At 40.0% G+C, this 4,797-nt stretch overlaps 1 pseudogene; it reads left to right on the top strand.

The window, feature by feature from the left end:
- The first annotated feature begins 713 nt into the window (after positions 1-713).
- Positions 714-4,353, top strand: LOC106985483 (heterogeneous nuclear ribonucleoprotein A1-like; annotated as a pseudogene).
- The last annotated feature ends 444 nt before the right edge of the window (positions 4,354-4,797 follow it).

Raw genomic sequence — 4,797 nt, 5'->3', positions numbered from 1 at the left:
ATATAATTTCCCTAATATTTCAGAGGGCTAGGATTTTTTAAAGTCCATGACAGTTTATTAAAACCAAAATCAGAGAGAGTAAACACAATCTCACAATGTTCTGGTTGCAATAGTCAATTGTTAACAGCCACCCTTAATATCTTTCAGGCCTGAAGTGTCTTATTCCTGGATTATGGCGCCAAACCCTATGGTTTCCAATTAATTCTTATTAAAGAACCATGCAAAGATTGCTTTTTAAGTGGTAGCCCACAAAAATGGGAAGGATATGAGTCAGGTTCTTAGGTCTTCACAGGGCCTCTGTTAGCACACTCCATGCGCCATTATCGGAATTAGCAAAAGACATCCCTCCCGGCAGACAAATTAGAAAAAGACTCTTCCTCTAGATGGAAGAATTAGAAAAAGACACTCCTTCCAATAGAGCATTAGCTAGATTTCCATGTCCCTTAGCTCCTGTGGCTGAAAGCCTTTTGGGACGGTACAGCCTGGCCAGCTGTGTGCTATGGCCCCGCATCTTCACAGCATAAACTCTGGTTCTGGCTGTCTGGTCACAGAATTAAGCTTTAATGAAGCAATAATAGAGAATATGCATACATGTTGTACAATTCCTTCTTGAGTTACTTGGGACACAAGGCTCATTTGGACATGTAGTTTGAGACAGAATGCTAAAGGGACATAATCTTAAAGCTTGATCTTGTATTATGTGCAAGTGGGGATCAGCAAATAAGGGTCCCTGGGCCAAATGTGGCCCACCGCCAGTTTTTGTAAATAAAGGTTTACTGGAACATACCCACATTCATCCACGTACTGTCTATGGCTGCTTTCACTCAACAGTGGCACAGTTGTGTAGTTGGAAGAGAGACGGCATAGCTCACGAAGCTTAAAATATTAACTACCTGGGCCTTTAGAGGAAAAATTTGCCAATCTCGGTATGAGATCACCAAATGGCACAATCTCCATCATACTATGCCAGCCTTTGTCTAAATGTCTTCAGTGAATTACAATTCAATGTTAGTCCCCCAGCATGTAAAAATGGTTCCTATAATAAATATCCATGTCTACCAAATTTCTACGTATGAAAAACATCTTTTCAAATGATGATAATTTAGCCTTTCTGCCTGTGGATGCCACCAAGGAAGCGTCATTAAAGTCTCCCTCCCCCCACCAGCATGTCTAAGCCAGAGTTCCCCAAAGAGCCTGAACAGCTGCAAAAGCTCTTCCTTGGAAGTTTGAGCTTTGAAACAACTGATGAGAGTCTGAGGGGCCGTTCTGAGCAATGGGGAACGCTCACAGACTGTGTGGTAATGAGAGATCTGGGTTGGTTCCGTAAGCCACTGTGGAAGAGGTGGATGCAGCCATGAATGTAAGGCCACGCAAGGTGGATGGGAGAGGTGTGGAACCAGAGGGCTGCCTCAGGTAAGGATTCTCAAAGGCCTGTTTGCCCACTTAACTGTGAAAAATATTTCTGTTGGTGGCATTAAAGAAGACACCAAAGAACATCATCTGAGAGATTATTTTGAACAGTATGGGGAAATTGAAGTGGTTGAAATTAGGACTGAGGCAGTGGCAAGAAGAGAGGTTTTGCTTTTGTAACATTTGATGACCATGACTATACACAAGAATGCCATTCAGAAATACCAGATTGTCCTGAAAGGCTCCACCAAAAAAACGGACAGAACTGGTAGATGGATTCAGCAAAGTCGCAGGATATAAAATCAACATAAAGAAATTGATTGCATTTCTATACACCAATAATGAAACAGCAGAAAGAGAAATCAATCCCATCTACAATTGCACAAAAACCCATAAAATACATAAGGAATAAAGCTAACTAAAGAAATAAAAGATCTGTATGCTGAAAACTATAGAAAGCTTATGAAAGAAAGTGAAGAAGACACACAGAAATGGAAAAACAGTCCATGCTCGTGGATTGGAAGAAAAAACATTGCTAAAATGTCAATACTGCCCAAGGCAATCTACACATTCAGTATAATCTCTATCAAAATAACACCAGCATTCTTTACAGAGCTAGAACCAATAGTTTTAAATTTTGTTTGGGACCAGAAAGGACCCCGAATAGCCAAAGCAATCCTGAAAAAGAAAACCAAAGCTGGAGGCATCACAATTCCAGACTTCAAGCTGTGTTACAAAGCTGTAATCAACAAGACAGTATGGTACTAGCACAAAAACAGACACAAACATCACCGGAACAGAAGAGAGAACCCAGAAATAGACCCACAAATGTATGGCCAACCAGTCTTAAAGGAAGAAAGAGCATCCAATGGAAAGAACACAGTCTTTTCAGCAAATGATGCTGGGAAAACAGGCTGGCGACACGTGGAAGAATGAACCTGGACCACTTTCTCACACCATACACAAAAATAAACTCAAAATGGATGCAAGAGCTAAATTTGAGACAGCAAACTATCAAACTCCTAGAGGAGAACACAGGCAACAACCTCTTTGACCTTGGCCACAGCAACTTACCAGACATGTCTCCAGAGGCAAGGGAAATAAAAGTAAAAATGAACCAATGTTGACCTTGTGAAGAAAAAAGCTTCTGTACGGAGAAGGAAACAATCGACAAAACTAAGTGCAATCTGCAGAATAGGAAAATATATTTGCAAATGACATACTGGATAAAGGGTTACTATGTAAAATCTATAAAGAAATTAGCAAACTCAACACTCAACAAACAAATAATGCAGTGGAGAAATGGGTAAAAGACACAAACAGACACTTTTCCAAAGAAGACATCCAGATGGCTAACAGACACATGAAAAGATGCTCAGCATCACTCATCCTCAGGAAAATCCAAATCAAAACCACAAAAAGATACCACCTCACAACTGTCAGAATGGCTAAAAGTAACAACTCAGGAAACAACAGATGTTGGTGAGGATGGAGAGAAAGGGGAACATTTTTGCACTGCTGGTGGGAATGCAAACTGGTGTAGCCACTCTGGAAAACAGTATGGAGGTTCCTCAAAAAATTAAAAATAGAGCTACCTTATGATCCAGCAATTGCACTACTAGGTATTTATCCAAAGGATACAAATGCTGATTTGAAGGGGCACATGCACCCTACTGTTTATAACAGCATTGTCCACAATAGCCATATTATGGGAAGAACCCAAATGCCCATCAACTGATGAATGGATAAAGAAGATGTGGTTTATATTTACACAATGAAATATTACTCAGTGATCAAAAAGAATGAAATCTAGCCATTTGCGACAACATGGATGGAATTAGAGTGTATTATGCTAAGTGAAATAAGACAGAGAAGATAAATATCATATGATCTCATTCATATGTGGTATTTAAGAAACAAAACAGATGAACATAGGAGAAGCGAAGGAAAAATAAGATAAAAACAGAAGGAGGCAAACCATAAGAGACTCAAATACAGAGAATCAACTAAAGGTTACTAAAGGGGGTATTGGGTGGCAGGATGGGCTGTATGGGTGATGGGCATTAAGGAGGGCACTTGTTGGGATGAGCACTGGGTATTATATGTAAGTGATGAATCACTAAATTCTACTCCTGAAACTATTATTACACTATATGTTAACTAACTTGGATTTAAATAAAATTAAAAACAACAACAACAACAACAACAACAACACCCTAAAATACCAGATTGTAAATGGCCACAACTATGACGTAAGGAAAGCCCTATCTAAGCAACAGATGGCTAGTGCTCCATCCAGCCAAAGAGGTCAGAGTGGTTCTGGAAACTTTGGTGGTGGTCATGGAGGTGGTTTTGGTGGGAATGACAACCTTGGTCATGGAGGAAATTTCAGTGGGCAAGGTGGCTTTGGTAGCAGTTGAGTTGGTGGTGGATATGGCAACAACACGGACAGCTATGATCGATCGATTTGGTAACGATGGAAGCAACTTTGGAGGTGGTGGAAGCTAATAATGACTTTGACGATTATAGCAATCACTCTTCAAATTCTGGACCCATGAGAGGAGGAAATTTTGGAGGCAGAAGCCCTGGCCCCTATGGTGACGGAGGCCAATACTTTGCCAAGCCACGTAACCAGGTGGCTACGCAGTTCCAAGAGCAGCAGTAGCTATGCAAGTGGTAGAAGGTTTTAATTACTGTCAGGAAACAAAGCTTAGCAGGAGAGAAGAGCCAGAGAAGTGACAGGGAAGCTACAGGTTACAACACTTTTGTGAACTCAGCCAAGCACAGTGGGGGCAGGGCCTAATTGCTACAAAGAAGACATGTTTTAGACAATACTCATGTTCATGGGCAGAAAACTCAAGGACTGTATTCATGACTAATTGTACAACAGGTTATTTTAGTTTCCATTCTGTGAAAAGTGTAAAGCATTCCAACAAAGCGTTTTAATATAGATTTTTTTTCACTCATGCTGTTGATTGCTAGATGTAACAGTCTGATCACAACACTGTGTCTTTTTATAAATCAATCAATCAATCAATCAATCAATCAATAAAATTAGCCTCAAATGCAGTTCAGCTTCAAGGATTCCATGAAACTAACTAGATTTCTACAAAACCAAAGATTAAGTAAGGCAATATTCATTTGATACCTAGCATTTCTCACTAAAGAACTCAGTTCAGAAACTCCTCCATTAGATCATGAAAGGAAAAAGACTGCCTTTGCAAATGAGCTCATTCTTTGACTTTTTAAGAGGAAAACAACCAATGTACTCTTCAATTTCCTCTCTTCCTTGGCTACTAGTACAGTCATAGCTTTGTTTAGGACTCACCTAAAGTAATTTCCCACGACTCCCATGCAACACCAGCTCTAAATGATTGTGTATTCTGC

This window comes from Acinonyx jubatus, chromosome A2, assembly GCF_027475565.1.
Source record: "Acinonyx jubatus isolate Ajub_Pintada_27869175 chromosome A2, VMU_Ajub_asm_v1.0, whole genome shotgun sequence".
NCBI classification, from domain to species: Eukaryota; Metazoa; Chordata; class Mammalia; order Carnivora; family Felidae; genus Acinonyx; species Acinonyx jubatus.
This window is presented reverse-complemented; position numbering and strand designations above follow the sequence as displayed.